The 20,105-nt window shown below is 36.9% G+C and overlaps 1 pseudogene across 1 annotated transcript; it reads right to left on the reverse strand.

Moving 5' to 3' along the window:
• Positions 1-16,948: 16,948 nt before the first annotated feature.
• On the reverse strand, positions 16,949-19,496 carry LOC100403262 (nibrin pseudogene; annotated as a pseudogene). The gene has a single exon (XR_013532482.1). The product of XR_013532482.1 is annotated as a nibrin pseudogene (transcript).
• Positions 19,497-20,105: the final 609 nt, after the last annotated feature.

The raw sequence follows: 20,105 nt of genomic DNA on the forward strand, positions 1-20,105 counted from the left end.
TGTGACCATGAATTCTATCCAGACCTTGTTGGCTGGTTAGTACGCAGGGCATGACTTTGATTTTTGCAAGTGTAGCTTAAGAAATTTAGTTTTTTATGCACTATTTTCTAGTGAACACATAGTGTATTTTCTTCCACATGAAATTCCCTAAGCAGTAACACCGGTTCCATGCAAAAGTACTATGCTGAAAGTTTAATCATATGGCAAACAAACAGTCTTCATGTGCCCAGCATGTTGAGAGATTCCCATTAACCCAGCAGGTGCTATAATATATGAATAAACACAGAAAGATGTGACATGCCTGCCCTCTGGAAAGTTATATTCTAGAGTAGTGCATTTCACACTGTAATACAAATCTTCTGAGTAAAATGCAGATTCTGATAACAGGTATGAGAAGGGGACTGTGGTTCTTCACTTTTATTATATTTTAATTGAAATGAAAAATTGTATATTCATGGTATACAACATATTTTGGTATAAATGTTTACATTGTGAAATGGTTAATCAAGTTGGTTAATATACCCATCACCTCACATACTTATCATTTTTTGTGATGAGAACATTTAAAATTTACTCTTAGTACAGCTGCATTGACTGATGTCTGTAATCCCAGCACTTTGGGAGGCTAAGGTGAGTGGATTCCTTGATCCCAGGAATTCGAGACCAGCCTGGACAACATGATGAATGTCTGTCTCTACTAAAAATACAAAAAAATTATCTGGGCATGGTGGTGTGCACCTAGTTCTAGCTACTAGGGAGGGTGAGGTGGGATCACTTGAGCCCAGGAGGTCAAGGCTGCAGTAAGATCATGCCACCGCGCTCTAGCATGGGTGACAGAGTGAGACCTTGTCTCAAAAAAAGAAACAAACAAAAAATCTACTCTTAGCAATTTTCAAGTATATAATACATCAGTATTAACTGTAGTCACCATGCTGCTCAATCAATTCCCAGAACTTATTTCTCCTATTGAACGGAAACTTTGATGCCTTCAGCCAACATCTCCCAATTCTCTCCTTTCTTTACTTCACATTCACCCCTTGGTAGCCATCAGTCTACTCTCTACTTCTATGAGATCAACTTTAAAGATTCCACATAAAAGTGAGATCATACAATATTTATCTTTCTGTGCCTGGCTTATTTCACTTAACACAATGTCCTCCAGGCTCATCTATGTGCCACAGATGATCTTTTTAAGGCTGAATAGCATTCCATTGCGTATATGGACCATATTTTTCTTTATTTATTCATCTATTGATGAACATTTAGTTTGATTCCATATTTTGATCATTATGAATAATGCTGCAATGAACATAGGAGTACAGATACTTCTTCAGCATGTTGATTCTGTTTCCTTTAGATATATACACAGAAGTAGAATTGTTGGATTGTATGATAGTTCTATTTTATTAAGAATAAATATTATTAAAATGTTCAGTCTAGCTAAAGTTACCTATAAATTCAATGCACTCTCTATCAAAATTCAAATAATGCTTTTACGAAAATATAAAATATTCTAAAATTTATATGTAGCTCCAAGAAACCCAAATAGCCACGTGAATGTTTGGCAATTTTTGCATTTTTAATAAGCTCTCAAGTAATTCTGATGTTACTAGTTCATAGAACTGGACTTTATAGGTAGAAAAGTGCTAAATAATGCCGTAAAATAAACCTATATAACATAACAACCAATTAATGTAATTACACCTTCAAAGGCCTTTCTGCTGCCAATTCATCCAGTAAAATAAAATGTTTGTTCTGATTTTTTAAAAAGTGAGGCTTTTTCTGTTTAAGATGTCTATGTTTCAGCAAATCTGTTTTCCTTTTGCATTTCCAATATGTTTGCATTCGTAATTTGAGAAGGGAGGAAAGGGTTCTTCTCATTTGCAAGTTTATTCTTGGTCTGCTTCCATAATTGGTAGTGTCAGAGGACTGTGATTAACGTTCTGTTTGTGAAAACCTGCTCACCTTAGAATATGCCATTTGGCAAAATCTTGTCTTGCATCTGCTCTCTGACAATAGCCTCTTTGTTCTGTTTAGCCCAAGGAAAACGGCTACTGTGGGATCCCTGTAGATGGCATTGGCAGCAGAGGAATTAGAAGGTGTGCTCATCTGGAATTGCAAGAGAGGGAGGATAGATATCACATTCATAGGAGGTGGCACAATTCTGAGGCTGGCCTACAGCCGGGGTATCCTGAGGAATGTTTCTCTTCTTTCTCTCCCATTTCTCACCTCCCAAAACGCTGCAGTGTTACATTACTTAACTAGTTTCATGGTTTACAAACTGAGAAAAGTCAAATAATTTGTCTCGATAGCAGGCTACAGAAAAATAGCGTAAGGAAATTAAATGGAAAGAATTCAAAAAATTTTCCTGGGTAGACCCTATTTTTAAGCAGAGAGAAGACTCTATGAACATAAAAAGCTAATAGTACCTAGACTCTTGTTCTGATGGTCATTTCAAAGTGCCTGTTTTCCAACTGAAAATTTTAATACCCTGGCCATGTGTACTTACATTATGTTATAAGACACTGTACCAAAGCATTTTAAATTATGTCATATCACTTTATACTCAGGGAAACATTTGAAGAAGTCAGGAACCATGAGACCCTTGTCATGGATGAAGAAATAGAGACGCCAAGATAGTTACTTAGCTGTGAGCACAGCCCCACAAAGCAATGGTTCTGGAACTGAAGCCCCGGTATGATTCCTAATCCCAATGTTCCTTAAGGATTAAAGCGCATGTCTAGCCTTCCATTCTCAATCTCACTCTATCTGTCACTTTATGTATGCGCTATATAAGTAGTATTGTTAAATCTGTCTTGTTTAGTTTAATACATTTAAATGAGCCATTGTCTTTTATTTTTCTATTTTACATGAGGGGAAAACAGAAAGAGTAAAATCTGTTTTCATCGTGCTAGAAATATCTTATAGTTATTTATTCACTTTAGGAATGCAGTGCTGTAAATTATAAAATAAATAACAGTATGGAAATTTTTCAAAAAGTAACTGATTTACATGGGGTTTTGAAGAAATTTTATTTTTTTCACTTTTTTATGACTAAATTTATTACTAAAATTTTGTATTACTAAGATTTAAAATATAGAACAATATAAAGAATAATACAGTATTCCTACATGTACCATATATATTCAATAATTATTAAGATTTTGCCATAGCAGTTTTAATTATTTTTCTGTATCATTTCAAAGTAAGTTGCCAGGTCATCCCTGGGCCCTATGAATTAAGGTCAACTTTTCTATATAAAATTGCTATGACACCTAAAATAATTAACATTTGACATTGCTTTTTTTATTCGTATCTGAGATTCTGACTTTTAATAGGATAAAATTGATATAACTGTAGTCCCAGCACTTTGGGAGGCTGAGGCGAGCGGACCACGAGATCAAGAGATCGAGACCATCCTGGTCAACATGGTGAAACCCCTTCTCTACTAAAAATACAAAAAATTAGCTGGGCATGGCGGTGCGTGCCTGTAATCCCAGCTACCAAGGAGGCTGAGGCAGGAGAATTGCCTGAACCCAGGAGATGGAGGTTGCGGTGAGCCGAGATTGCGCCATTGCACTCCAGCCTGGGTAACAAGAGCGAAACTCTGTCTCAAAAAAAAAAAAAAAATTATATAATTTACTCATATTGCTTTTCAACCGTCTTTTATTATCTGTCACCAAAGTGTTTGGGTCTGAATTTTATATTTACCTATTGTTGTTTAATTCTAATTTTTATTGGATGGTTTATGATTTATTTTGCTTTTTGATCTTAAAAGATAAGTAAATTGGGAAGGTTGTAACGGCATATGAAATTGTTAGCTAATTATACTATATAATAATTTATAAATTTATACTTATGCATATGGACATATCTAATCGGAAAGAATAACTTCCAGTTCCCTTTCACTATAAAATAAAGAATTATGAACATTTTAGTTTCATTCTCTTCAGATTTTTCTTATTCATGACTAGTTTACCTGGCTGTCCTAGTTTTCTTGCTCTCTCAGTGTGTGTGTGTGTGTGTCTGTGTGTGTGTGTGTATGTGTGTCAATCATGCCAGTTGGATATTTTTATTGGAAATAGACCAACTTCACACATATCCACCAAGTGGCATTTTTAAATGTAGCTGACGAAAGAAATATTGGAAACAATGAAGATACTAATGAAAAATAGTAAAGTATGGCACATCCGTACAATGGAATGTGGGGTGAATCTACACATGGAATGCAGGGCACTGAAAATGATAACTGTGGAGGTAATAGGTATGTTAATTAGCTTGATTGTGGTGATAATTTTACAATGTATATGTATATCCAAACATTAAGTTTGTACATTTTATATACAGTTTTATATATTATACTTCAATAAAGTTGTTAAAATATACTCGAAACTCATAATTTCTTAATTATTTTACTAGATTTACTACTATCTAAACTCTTGAGTTATTTACCTCTCTTGTATCTATATGATGGAAATACTACATAATAGTGGACTACTGTGTTTCTCTTTCCATCTCCACATTCAGTAATGTCAGATATGTTGCTGAAATTGGCCATGGTAAGAATATTTACACCAAAGGAACCAGCAAACACTATAAATAAGGGTCTGTACATTGTTGTTGGTTTCTTGGTCTTTTGGGTTTTTATTGTTTCAACTTAACAACGTGAAGAAAACATTAATCCAAGAAAAAATCAGATTCCACCAGGGTATTTCCTGTACTTCTGTAATCCACCTGAGTCAAGAGCAATAGAAGAAAATGATTTCTAGATGGAAGACAAGTGCTCTAATTATCAGGTTGTAGGAGACATGATGTCAGAGTTCTTTCCCAGACAGCTGGAAGGCTGGTGTTGGCTCAGAGAAATTCCTTGTGTTTGTCCAGTTTAATAGGTGCCATCATGCACATCACCACACTGGGTCCTACAGTGGTCCTTTGAGAATGTCAGTTCAGCACCATTTATTAAGAACCACTGAACCAGGGGTTACTATATAAGTGAAACACACAAAATTGGATAAGACATTGCCATAATACAGAAAAGGGTGCTCCCAAGCAGTGCATTTTTAAATGGCTCTGCAAATGGAGGAAATCTGACAGCTAGAAAGCTGTTGAGTAAGAACAGTCTGTGGCCCCAGAGACCAAGCCCGATCTTTAGACCAGCTTCTGGTGTTTCTGGGCCTGTTGGCCCTCAGATCCCTCTATTACCCTTTGTTTGACACACTCTGTAACAAAGGGTGAGGGAAGGCTGACTCTTGAAATCTTTGTTTACTGGGCTGCCAGGTCATTAGGCTTCTTACTGGATTTGAACAACAGAGGAACTAGTACACGACTGGGGTGTGGAAAAAAGGAGAATCCAGGGCATTTCTCTCCTCTCTGTGCCATGAATATCTTCCCCAGCATGTCTAAATCTCTTCGTGACTCCAGCTCACTCCAGAAAGCTCTTCCGAGGTTCATACTTCTATCAGTTGACCTTGTCCCTGGGCTCCAGGAACACCTGCTCCCTATGTCTCTCCAGCCTAGGAATGGGTATTACTTTCTTCCCGGTGCTCATCTTTAGGTAACCTCACTGTGAACTATTTGATGAGATTTCTGTGTTCCAATTTAGCTCCTAATACAGAGATCATCAAACTTTGAGATCCATAGATCTCAATGTAGCAATAATAGCAGCTACCATATGCTGAAACTCCATTAGGTTCCAGGTACTATTCTGAAGATTAGAAATTCTCAGGGTAGGCATTATTGTTATTACATTTTACAGATGAAGAGACTGTGGCACTGTATATTTATATTATCCTCAAATTTATAGTAAATTTTATTTAGAATTCCAGTCAAGTCTCAACTGGGCTACTGGAAAGCAAGGGAAGGGTTATTTGTCACTGTTTCTACAAAGCATTATACAAACATCCATGTTCTCAAAAGACCAATATAGTGGTGCCTTCTGTATTGAAGAAGATAAATCAAAGGCATTCAAATCTTGGAGACCAAGCCATAGTTGTCCGTGTCAGCCATCCCTTTCCACACACAGAATTGCCTTCCTTTACTAAAACTTTCAGGACCTGAGTTTTATTTTGTTAATGAAGGCAGAAATATGAAATGTATTATGTCTACATCAATTGGGATACATAAAGACTCATACAATCACTCACAATCTAGACTAGAAAAGGCAGGTTTCCCAGAGCAAGGTTAATAACATGCCTTCATATGCAGTCACAGTACTCATAGATTCTTTGGTATTGTACTAATAAAATCGGATAGTTTCCTGTCCCCCCTCCCAGGATGTAAAACAGGGGTGTGGCTTGTCTGTTTGGCTGCCTGGCACTCAAACCCCTTACAGGAGGAGGATCATGCAGACGGGCAGGTCAGGAACTAGGGCAAATGCTTTTGGGCTCCAGCACCATGGTAGCATCTCTGACTCCCAAAGGCTGAGTAGGTATGTTACAGTGCTCTTTCAGCTCTGCAATCCACAGAGAGCTAAAGCGTTCACCAGCTCAGTGCCTTCTTGGTACCCAGGTTCCTGTCTGGCATCCAGGAAGAATCAGGTCACATGGACAAATTGAAGGATGGTGAATGCAGAGGAATTTATTTTTGGATGGAGGTGGCTCTCAGCAGGATGGATAGAGAGCTTGAAAGGGGATGGAGTGGAAAGATCTTCCACCCAGAGATCAGCGGCCCCATAGCCAATCTCCTCTCTGACCATCCCCAGCCAAACTCCTCAACATTCAGACACTCCTCTTCTCTGCTGCTCAACATTCAGACACTCCTCTGCTCTTCTGTTCCTATGCTGTTCTGCTCATGAAGTCTGGGGTTTGGGGGATAAATGGGTATGGGATAAAGCAATATTGTGGGTCAAAAGGCAACATTTGGGTGTGAAAACAGAAATGCCTGTTCCCATTTAGGGCCATGGGTCTCCAGGCTTGAGGGTGGAGCCTTTGCCAGGGAACCACCCTCTTCTACCCAGTATCTCCCTGCCTCCTGTCCATATCACTAAAAGGACAGGAATTTGCCTGATAATGTCAACTGAAGCAAGTGGTGTCTACCCCTCCCATTCCCGACTCTTGTCTCAAGTAATGCATACTTGTGTGAAGTAAAAAAGGAATCCCACAATGATTAAAGATGCTTATTCATAAAATCACCTTAGTTTCTCAGAGCTGAGCACAACTCTAGATGATAAGAGTGCCACCAGAGTCCAGGTGTCAGAATATAAAGCATCTCACCTTTTCACCAGAGCAGTACTTTATGTTTATTACCCCTGCAAATGCGTGTGAAATACATATCACTGCCTTTTGTCAATACCATTTTCATCACCACCAAAAGCCAATTTAATAAGCTCAGTTCATCAGACCTATCCCTTTGACTACTTCCTATCCCTAAGGGAAATATAATCCATTTTTAACCATTTGGATACTTAAACGATTCTTTTATGTGCAGTCTCAGTTCATTATGAATGGAATACATTTTATTCTTCCGTTCCATTTACTCTGGCTACACGCTGTATTGGATTTAAGATGCAATGTCTCATTGTATTTTTAGTCAGGAAATAGTTTTCCTGAGTGCTCCTTAAACTACTTGCACTTGGCACTTTCTGCTTGCAGTTGCCACATATCAAAACTCATCAGCACTCAACAGCTTTTGAAGCTAAAGGTTGAACAATGACCAGGAGTTAGGTTACCACAAAGTGGCCCTCTGGATAAGTCACCAGAAGATACACATTTCCCAACACTCATCACAGTAGTATTCTGCACTTTATTTTGCCTGTATTGCTCTAATGCTGAAAGAATAATGCTGGGGACAATATGCCTTTTTGGGCCACTATTAATAGAAAACAAAGAGATTTTGTAATTTAGAATATGTGTACCATAAACAGAAAAAACTGAAAAATGAAAAAATATGTGCTGGCTTTTTTTGTTGTTTATTGTTATTGTCTTTGGTTTTAGGATTATATTTATATGTGCAATCCAATTAGGCATTTGACTTAAAAAGTTAACTCAGTTAATGCAACCACTGTCATTCTTACTGGAATTATTAACTACTGCCTGTTGAGCACTTTCTATATGCTCAGCATAGTGCTAAACACTTTTATGCACTTCCACAGTTAATTTTTACTCCATCTCTTAAAGTATTATTTGTCCTATTTTACATATGCAAAAATCGAGGCTCAAAATACATTGGTCAAGATCTCACTACTATTTAATCTAAGAATTAAAATGAAAAACAAGGCCTTCTGCTTCCAAGCCCCAGGTTCCATATCATTATTATCTACCTTTAATAAGTCAATATAGTAAAGCATCTGCGTTAGCAATTGACATTCACTAGGAAGAAACCTGTTCATGATTAGTATAAAATTTAAGAAAACAATTCAAATTCTATTACATACATTTTTTTCCAAAGTTACTAAGAAGGAAGTTACCTATTAATAAGAAAACAGTTTTATAGGCAACTTAAATTCCATTTCTAGAGAAACTAATTCAGGTAGCACCCTTTCTGGAAATTTCTTGCTAGATAGCTGATTATGCTATAGACGCCAATTGCAAATGCCTGTTCCACCATGTGAAAGACTCTGGATGTGTGTCTTAATAACCTTTAGTACATAGCTTGTGCTATGTAAATACTGAGCCCAGATCATTTTTGTTGCCCACAACAATAGCAGTGGAGAACAGAGAGACATTTTGCTATTCCATTAGCAGACGCCCTTTAAAAAATGCTTTGGTTTCTTCTTCACTTAGCCCCAAGGACCCTATTTTGTTTTATTGGACATAAGAGGGAAAGGAAAGCACTGACGTTTCGATATTGGTTTAAACTCATCAAGCCATAGCAATTGTCCCCTTGATAAAACTAAGCCTTTTGAAGTTATAATTTGCCAAGATTTGTCTGAAGAGAGAAATACAAAAATATCTTTGTGCTGAGAAAGTCTCTCGATGGTACGAGATGATTCGTGCTGCCCTCCCTTTCTCATACAAGTAATGACACTGAAATGTAGTATAGAAAGCGCTGCTGTGAGGAATAAAGATATAACACGCAGGTGGCCCAATCCAGTTTGAAGAGACCACCACGATGTGGTGCTGGAGCTCAGCACCCTCCACAGGAGATGTGTGTACACTGAGCTTGAGATATATTTGAATCAATTTTGGTTTGTATACAGATCGTTTTATGGTCTGGGGTCTGCTGACAAAAGATGCTTATTCTAATTTCTTGGCATGCTCTTTTTCTTTTTCACTCCAAATAAATATTAATAGCTCCTGGCTCCTGTCTATGAAATGCTAAAATAATTCAAAAGTGGCTAGCATCTGAGAATAAAGTTAACGATAAAACATCTCCTTGCCCTTCTAGTCCATTTGACAGTACTTGGCACAAGAGTTTATGGTGCATTATCTCAAATATCCCTCTTATATCAACGTACTAGGCTATTTTTTCCATGCATATAAAGACCTCTTAGGACCAGGAGAATAGGGCTTCAGCTCTCCACACTGAAAACTTAGTTAACTTGTTTCTTTATAACTTCTTTTTGATTTGATGCACTCCTTCTTGAAAGATGTAAAGCCCTCAGGACTAAACCAAAATTGAGAAGTCCACTGAATACAGTGTCTTTACATCTGAACATGTAGTATTGAGAGGACTTTTCAATTTGGTTTAGTCAAAATCTAGCCACTCATATCTACTAACACACTTCTGTGTCAAGTGTATGTTACCTCCAAGTGCTTACTTCCCTGCTTAGCAAGACAGAAAAAAATGCAAATTAAATTTGAAAAGTTCAACTGACACATAATTATTTCAATATATACTAGAAACCAGCACTGTGATTGGCCCTGCGAGTATAATAGAGATAAAGATGATCTTTACCTCATAATACTTACATGCTACCAGCAAGAAAACAAACCAAAAGGAGTTCATTAATAAATACAAAATTAACAAATAATGTGCTAAGAAGCACACAACAGGGTCCTGAGATACCAGTTAAAGGGCTCCTCCTTTAGATTGGTTCTCAGTGAGGATCTGAAAACAAGAAAATGCCAGTATGGGAAAACTAATGGGGAAGAAGGCACCAGCAGAGGAAAACAAAGTGTGCAAAGGCTTTAGAGCTAGAAAGGGCATGGCTGGGGAAATGAAAGAAAGCTAAAAGTGACTGGAGTACAGAGAATGAGTAGCAAAGTGGCTTCAAATACAACTGGAAGGTTGGCAAGGGCTGAAGTAAGAAGGTAGAACATGGGGATATGGCATTGATTACAAGTCCAATGAGAAGTCATTATAGAGTTTTAAGCAGAGAAGATATGTAATTAGACTTGAATTTTTAAAAAATGTCTCTGGTCACTGCATAGAGAATGTATTTTTAAAAACACCTTTATTTTAGGTTCAGGTGTACATGCATGGGTCTATTATATAGATAAACTGCATGCCATGGGGTTTGGTGCACAGACTGTTTCATTTCCAAGGTAATAAGCATAGTATCCAATAGGTAGTTTTCCAATCATTACCCTCCTTGCACCTTCCATGGTCAAGTAAGCCCCAGCGTCCGTTGTTCCCTTCTCTGTGTCCATGTGTACTCAATGTGTAGCTCCGATTTATAAGTGAGAATATATGATATTTTGTTTTCTGTCCATGTATTAGTTTGCTTAGGATAATGGCCTCCAGTTCCATCCATGTTGCTGCAAAGAATACAATCTTATTCTTTTTTTGTGGCTGCACAGTATTTCATGGTATATATGTACTACATTTTCTTTGTCCAGTCTACAATTGATGGGCATTTAGGTTGATTTTATGTCTTTACTATTGTGAATAGTGCTGTCATGAACATACACATGCATGTGTCTTTATGGTATAATAATTTTTATTCCTTTGGGTATATATCCAATAATGGAAATCCTGGGTCAAATGATAATTCTATTTTAAGTTCTTTGAGAAATCACCAAACACTTTCCACAATGGCTGAACTAGTTTACATTCCCACCAGTGGTGAATATGCATTCCCCTTTCTCCACAAAGAACCCATACTAACAGGAAAGTCAGAACTAGTAAAATAAGCATTTGCAACAGAGAGAGTTACACTCATTTAAGGTATATATGTGGTGACAGGGAATCACTGTGGACACTGTAGATGGCATTCTAGAGGGGAATGAATTCTATCCCTTTCCTTTCACAACTTCCAACCTATCCTGTGATGTAAAAGACACGTCCCAAAATGCAGAGGCATTGCTATTTTCCCACCTACAAAGTCGATGGAATGTCAAAAACTAATGAAGGGACTTTTAACTCTTAGGTGCCAGGGTTCAAGTTGTAAAACACCTAAACTTAGCTATTCTGTCAAACAACTGACATGTTCACTTGTGCATGGTAAGTTTCAGGAGTTCCTTGATTCTGGAACAAAACTTATTTGTGAATATGAAGATTCCTGTCCACTCAGTTCAGGTCTTCAAAAATTAGAATAATTCTTGCCAAATAATCTTGTACCATGTACACTAAAAGAACAGCACAAGAAATACACATGGAGTATTTTTATAAAAATGCTTACTGAATGCCTACTCTGAACCTGTCATTTATGGAGAACTTACCACGAATAAGGCACTGTTCTAAATGCTTTATATTGTTAATTTATTCAATCCTAAATCAACCCTATGTGTTGGTGTTTATTTATATTAGCCCATTCCATAGACGAGGAAACGGATGCTTAGAGTGGTTGAATAATTTCCTGGGGGCCCATAACTAATAAAAGAAGGAGCTAGGATTAGAAAAAAGTAAGTTTGGCTTCCAGACTTCATAATATATAGGAATAATTAGGGAAAGCAAAGTATGTTTGGGTTCTGCTTCATTCACTACACCGAGACAAGGCTAGTGCTTCCTGCATGAATAAGCATTTCTGAAAAGTCATGAGGTTCAAGTCTCCTGGAGATGATAATACCAAAACCAGAATAATTTCTGTAATCAACAAATTCAGTCATGACACTTTCATAAAGTTTCTGATAAGCAATAATTAAAGTTTAATTTTAAACTTTTTTAAAAACAAGCACAAATAAGTTTTAAATAAGAACAGAAAATGAAATACTGCATATTCTCACTCATAGGTGGGTGATGAACAATGAGAACACATGGACACGGGGAGGGGAGCACTACACACTGGGGTCTATGGGGGGGAATAGGGGAGGGACAGCGTGAGGGTGGGGAGCTGGGGAGGGATAGCATGGGGAGAAATGCCAGATGTGGATGAAGGGGAGGAAGACAGCAAATCATATTGCCATGTGTGTACCTATGCAACTATCTTGCATGTTCTGCACATGTACCCCAAAACCTAAAATGCAATTAAAAAAAAAAAGAAAGAAAATCTTGTAAAACCAAAGCCATCTTTTTCTTTTCTAAGTGAAAGCAAACATGTTTTCTTGCTGTTGCTTTATTGATTGGCTGAAAGCCCAAAGTATATTATTTCTCAGACATAATTCCACAGAGAGGAAGAAAATTTTCCCTACAGAGCAAATGCTTTGGAGAATGTTTCCTTTCAACTAAGTGCTACAATGCCCTCCCTCTCTTACTGCAAACTATAAGAGAAAAAAGAGGCATGAAAGAAAGAGTCCTGAGGCAAATATCCAGATAATTGGAGAGGTAGAGAAAAAATGAGAGTTGTCTAAGAGGATGGAATTTTATTTTAGTCAAGAATAATAAAAGTAATTTTTTGTTGTGTTTTCGGTGCCTTAGAGTTTGCAAAGTATTTTCATATCTATGCACTATTTTACAAAGGACTTAAAGTAGCCCTGTGGAAAAATTAGAGGAGGATTAGACCTATTTTTTCTAATAAGAAAGTTAAAAGACATTAAATTGTTTACCCAAGACTACAGTTTGTAAAGAGCCAAAACTCAAACTTCGGTCTTCCAACCTTATTCCCTCTTATTTACCTTGCCTGCCTCTACAGTGATGAACTTTGGCAATCTACCTTAATTAGCTTTTTCTGGTGTTTTTTTACTACTTTTCTTTGCCAAAGTGATAGAGGAAGTAAGTATTAAAACTAAAACTAGAAAATCTTTATTTGTAGTCAGAGAAAAATTACTAGCCATGCCTGTTCAGAATTCTGTTTAAAATTAGAATTGTCAGCCTTCCACTCCTGTCATGACAGAGAAACTGACACCTCACGAACTCTCCAAAAATATATGAAAATACATTTACAGACATTGGACAACAGCACATAATTGGAAGACTCAATTTTTTTTTTTTTTGCGATAGGATCTTGCTCTGTTGCCCACTTTGGAGTGCAGTGGTGTGACTGTAGCTCACTGTAGCCTCAATCTTTGGGCTCAAGTGATCCTCCCATCTCAGCCTACCAACTACCTAGGAGTGTCTGTAGAGGATGTGTCACCTGTAGAGCAAGTACCTTTACAGGCAAGTACCTGTAGAGGCATGTGCCACCATACATGGCTAATTTTTAAATTTTTAGTAAAGAAGGGGTCTTGATATGTTGCCCAGGCTGGTCTCCAATTCCTGATCTCAAGTTATCCTCACATCTCAGCTTCCCAAAGTGCTGAGATTATAGGTGTAAGCCAGCACTTGGTCACAGTATTATTAAAGTGTCAATTTTCCCCAAAATTGATCAACACTATTTCAGTCAAAGGCCCATCAGGTTTATTTGTATAAATAAACAAGCTGATTCGAGAATTCACATGAAAAGGCAAAGAACCTATAGTATCCAAGATAATTTTGAAGAAAAAGAACAAAGCTGGATAAATATACTACCTTGTTTCAAGAATTACTATAAAGCTATTGTTTTATCTTATACATGATTATAGTTTTATAGTTTATAATAATAAAGCAATGTGGAACTGGAGTAGGTATAGATTCATAGAATAGAATAATGAGTCCAGAAGAAGGCCCACACATAGAGTTGATTGATTCTTGACAGTGATATCCAAATTAATTAACAGGGAAATAATCAGCTTTTAACAAGTGGTAAAAAAACCAATTATGTATCTATATGAAAAAATAGTAACCTCAACTTCCTACTACACACTATCAAAATGGGTCATAGACCCACAGGCAATGATTTATTAGAGAAGACCAGGAAAATATAATATAAAAGCACTAAATATAAAAGAAAAAAATAGAAACTGGTACATTAGAGTTCTTAAAAATTAAGGCAGCTGTTTTACTAAAAGCATAAATAAGAAGCTGAAAAGGTAAGCCAAGAACTGGGAGAAAGCATTTGCAATGAGTTTGGGCTGTAATTCCAAAACACAATCACAAACACCATAATCTCAAATGTTGAAATGCTAAATTCTCAAAACCTCTTAAGGCCTAAAATCCTAAAACTCAGTCCTATTCTACTATTGTTGGAAGAAACATTCTGTGTATGTGTTTAGGTCTATTTGGTCTATATCGTTATTCAGGTCCACTGTTTCTTTACTGATATTTTTGTCTGTATTATCACTTCATTGTTGAAAGGGACTGAATTATCCCATTATTATGGTATTGCTGATCACTTCTCTCTTTGATTATGTGAGTATTTGCTTTGTACATTAAGATATTTTGATGCAGAATGCACATTTATTTATAATTGTCATATCCGCTTGATGAATTGACCATTTTATTATTATATAATGACCTCTTTGTCTCTTGCGACAGTTTTTGACTTAAAGTCTACTTTATATGATATCATTAAAGCCACTTTTGCTCCCTTTGGCTGCTATTTGCATAGAATACCTTTTTTTCGTTCTTTTCATGTTCAGCCTATGTAAGTCATTAAAGCCACAGGAAGTATCTTGTAGGAAGTATATCATTGGACGTTGTTTTAAAATTAATTCTGTCATTCTGTCTTTTGATTGAAGAATTGAAACAATTTTCAATTAAAGTAATTATTGATCGGTAAGAATTTACTATTGCTATTTTCTTAGTGGTTTTCTGATTATTCTACAGTTCCTTCCTTCCTTTATTTCTCATTTGCTCTCTTCCTTTGTGATTTGACAATTTTTATAGTGATATGATTTGATGCTTTGTCTTTATCTTTTGTGCATCTGCTGGAGGTTTTTAAAAATTCTTCTTCTTCTTCTTCTTATTATTATTTTTTTACAAACTGCCCGGGTAATTTAATGAGGAAAGGATAATTCTTTCAATAAACAGTGTTAGAACGACTGGATACCTGTATGGGGCGAAAAAAGAACCTTGATTTGTAATTCACAACATACATATCAATTCACAATGAATCACAAATATGAAAACATAAAGTTTATATAATAAAGCAGAATATCTGAAATCTTGGGGTTAAATCGAATAGAAGAGAAAAAATATCAAACATAAAAGAAAAAAATTAATTTGACCTTATTGAAATTTAAAACTTCTATTCATCAAAAGACATAAAGGAAATAGTCAAGCCACAGACTAGGTATTATATTCTCAATACATGTATCTGACAAGAGACTTGCATCTAGAATATATAAAGAATTTCTATGACCCAACTACAGTTATCAGGGATATACAAATTAAAACTAAAATGAAACATCACTACACACCCATTGGAAAAATTCAAAAGGAAAAATACATCACCAATTTATTTGTAAAGATAGGAGGTACCAGAACTCTCATGCATTCATTGTATTCATAAATTGATACATATAAAAATGCTATAGGTATGGCAGTCTTCCTCAGAGAGGGACTGTGGGCATGACAGAGACTGAATATTATATGTCCATTATATTCCTAAACTGTAAAATAGAGACCATATGTTCCACCAGCTTCACTGGGTAATTATGATACAAGGCCATTAAGAGACTCAAATCACTCCATTACATTAATATGCCCTATCGATTCTATTTCTAAGGTATCCCATGTTCTGTCTGATGTCACACCACTATCATAATTTAAGTGTACAAAATCCTCTATGATATTTCAATAATCTAACTGATCTCAATGCCTATAGTAGAAATTGCAGACTGGCTCACCCAATTTCTGCTCCCTAGGAAGGCTGAGAAGCTTTAAAAAAAAAAAACCCTTCACTTCCCTAACTCCCTTGCAGCTAGAGTTCCACCGCAAGCAGCCAGAACTTGCAAGTAAGTTAATTTGGTTCTGGCAAGTAGATGTACTTTCTCAAGATTTGGAAGCTGAAAGCGATGTAGAGGCCAGCCTCTTGTCCCTTCTGTTGCTTCTGTTTACAAGGAAGTCATAGAAATATGGCTTCCATTCCTCAATGTTCCATTCCTCATTCTCCAGACAACTAAGCAGTTGTAGTGATTCTTGATTAGAGCTTTCTTCTTACTGGATCACAAGTATATGAATATATTCTTGAACACAGAAATGAAAATCACTTGTCAATAAAGTTTGAAGAAAGACCCTGTTTCTTACCATCTCCCTTTAAGGTAGAAAAAGAAAACAACCTCACAATTTCTACTTTACAAGTAGGAAAACTAGGACTCTAAACAAGCTCAGAACAGACCCATACCCAGCTTGGTAAGACTACCAAAAAGGGGCATGGGTCTTTCCACTTTGGTGAAAACTAAACCCACATTGAAGAAGTCTCCACATGTGTTTCTAGTACTAGAATAATGTGTAGATGACATCTGCACCACTGAAGCCATTTCGTTTGGATCACTAGAGTTTAGGTAAGACTACAGCATAATGGAAAAGAAAAATATTAAAAGAAAAAAATTATATTAATATTCCTATGATTTTTAATCTTCTAAGTAAAAAAGCAAGGTGTAGAACACTGTATATGTTATATTATCATTTGTGTAGGAAATTATTTAAAAATAGGAATTTTAATAGGAATTAAAAATCCCAAGATTCATAAGAAATGAGTATCATGAATTTTTCTCTGAGAGGAACCAAGTAGCTAGGATAGTGGTGGAAGGGTAGTCTTTACCTTATGTACTTCTAGAATTTTTAGCTGTGACTATATTAACTATTTAATAAATAAAACACATTTAAAAATGAAAAAAGAGATGCAATGACAAAGCCTGAAAACAAACAATAATTGTTACACACAAAAGAATCAATGTTTTCTGCATTTTATTTAATAAAGTTAGGCCATAAAATATTTCTAACTTAAATCTCCTCTATACACTGTATATTCATATAACCTTGGTAGCCTGAAGTAGATGCCTGCTAGCAAGTTTTTCCATGGCTCCTCTTCAAAATCCTTAGTTATCTTCTCCTTTTTACATTAGGATTGTATCTAAAAAGGTCATCAGCAAGAGACTCTTCTTTTGCATGTTGATTTTGTACCTCCATTTCCTGCCTTAGCCAGTCTTCTAGTTCTGCATTGTTTCAAGCATGATGAGCTATTAGATCTGACCCTCCAATGGTGTGTGGAAGTTTCCCTGCTCCAGGATATGTGACCTTTTTGAATTTCTTGAAATTTTTTAGTTGACCATAATCATCACTTATGCCAGATAGATTTCTGGAAGTAGGGTTTTTAATCACCAGTGATTTAAATTCAGTCAATAACACCTTTCTTGGAAGCATCTCACTTTCATCCTGAAGTTTGTCATTGTTAGATATTTCTACTTTAGTTGACCATAGTGATTCTTTCTTGAGTTCACGTTTCATCCCAATCTCATTTTCTTGAGACATTTCACTACTTTCTGGTACTGCTTCATCACTGAAAGTGTCGTTTGTTTCTATATCCATCCTTGGCCTTTTCCTAATATTGACATCTTCCTCTTGTTTTTGTACTTTCACACCAATTTCTAACTCTGGTTTTGTGTCCTTGAATAACTGTTCCAGTATTTCATCTTCTATGGCCACATCATCCATTTCTCTTTTTTTATTTGATCTTAGCTCTTCTGCAGAATGAGATTTACTGGCAGAATTTTTCACACTGGATTCTAAATCTATATCTGTAAATAAGTTATCTGACTTTTTGTCCACAGGCTCCTTATTTTTCCATAGTGAGGGTGTAGCAGGTTGTGTTTGCTCTAAAAGAGAACAAGACATTTCTATTCTTGCAGATTTGCATGAAGACATTTCTTGATTTTCTTCATCCCTTTCCCTTTTTTTGGTAGACAGCTTAAAGTAGTTTCTAATGGAGTTGGTCTGCTGTTGCTGAGAAGCCCTATCTTTACTTTTATTTACACTCAGGAATTGAGTTGGTCAAAGCTGATAGCTTGGAATTGTCATCTTAACCAAAGGATGTGACACCATACTATTATTATTAGAGCTTGTTTTGCAGGACTCCTTTATAGTGGATGTGTCTTGTGAAAGCATTTTGAAATTTTGTTCCATGTTGGAGACTTCGATTTCTTTTGGCCTTTCACTCAAATCCATACAGGTATCTGCTTGCTCTGATTCTGTATCAGCCACATATGTTGTAGTGTTCACTGGGGCGCTTGGTATCAGTTTTTCATCAAATGACAAGCCTTGTGAAAGGCTTGGTCCTGGAGTACTCGTCTTTAATCCTGTACTGGGGTGGCCCTGAGGATCACAGTAATTCTTTATAGTCATGAAAATAACTGCCAATCCAATTTCTGCTTCAGGAATAGGTCTAAGGCCTTGCCTTTGGAGCATATCCATTACTGACTGAATCCATTTCTTCTGAGAATCAGGAATTAAGATCTGTGAGTTTGTTATTCCTATATCAACAACACAAGTTCCTGGAGCCAAAAAGACATTATGTTCTTCATTTTCTTCTGTTATCAACCTAGCTTTCCCACCTCCAAGGACAACTGCAGAACTCAATTTCTTATGCTGTTTGGCATTCAAAAATATAAATGTTTTCCCTTTGAAGATTTGTTTTCTTTCCTGTCGTCCTGACAGATCAATATTTTTACTCCCAATAGATGGCTCATCAAGAGGTGGGTGAAAACTTTCAATTTGTGGAGGCTGTTTCTTGGACTGAACTGCTTTCAGGAATTCAGTAAAATATTCTGGCTTTACAATTGGACGTCCACAAATGAGTGCACATATTGTTTTAATGGTAACTTTAACTGATACCATGACAAGGTGGGTGCATTCTTCTGTCCAATTGTTGACAGTAAGTCCTCCAAGTTGCAATATAGCTTGATTTAAAGCAGTTTTCCCAGAGACATCTAAACCAGAAGAGCATGCGACCAAAGGCTCATACTCTATTCTGAATTTACTTGCAAACACTCCAAAGGTAATACTATCCCCCGACTTCAAATTTAGGGAAAAGCCATTCTGCATTTTTCCCTCATTAACAAAGGTACCATACTTAGAATTATCTTTTAATGTCAATATAGGGATTTCATCTGTTTGACTCAGGTTGGATACAGAAAAGTTAGCAGTTAACACAGCATGATTTCGGCTGATTGATCATTTTCAATTTTAATGGCACAGTTTTTCCTTCTAACGACGTACTAAATGCCAGTCAAAAGTCTGTATGGTTCTCCACGGGCAACCAATTAACATGTGACCACATTTCCCACCGCTGGAAATGAAGGGGAAAAAATGGACTTTTCCCGTTGTTCTGATGACATCACGGAAACGGAGTCTCCTGCCGGTCCCGCGGCGGGCTGCAGTTTCCACATGGGTCCGGCTCCTCAGGGCTGGGGCCGACGCGCGACGGCGTAACTGGGGCTGGTCTATTATTATTATTATAGTCTTATTGTTTGTTTGTTTTTTTGAGACGGAGTTTCGCTCTTGTTACCCAGGCTGGAGTGCAAGGCGCGATCTCGGCTCACCGCAACCTCCGCCTCCTGGGTTCAGGCAATTCTCCTGCCTCAGCCTCCTGAGTAGCTGGGATTACAGGCACGCACCACCATGCCCAGCTAATTTTTTGTATTTTTAGTAGAGACCGGGTTACACCATGTTGACCAGGATGGTCTCGATCTGTTGACCTTGTGATCCACCAGCCTCAGCCTCCCAAAGTGCTGGGATTACAGGCTTGAGCCACCGTGCCCGGTCTATTATTATTATAGTTTAAGTTCTGGGATACATGTGCAGAATGTACAGATTTGTTATGTAGGTATACACATACCATGGTGGTTTCCTGCACCCATCAACCCATCATCTACATTAGGTATTTCTCCTAATGCTATCCCTGCCCTCGCTCCCCATTCCCCAACGGGACCCGGAGTGTGATGTTCTATTACCTGTGTTCTTGTGTTCTCATTGTTTAACTCCCACTTATGAGTGAGAACATGAGTGTTTGCTTTTCTGTTCCTGTTATAGTTTGCTGAGAATGATGGTTT

Source organism: Callithrix jacchus, chromosome 2 (assembly GCF_049354715.1).
Source record: "Callithrix jacchus isolate 240 chromosome 2, calJac240_pri, whole genome shotgun sequence".
Taxonomy (NCBI): Eukaryota; Metazoa; Chordata; class Mammalia; order Primates; family Cebidae; genus Callithrix; species Callithrix jacchus.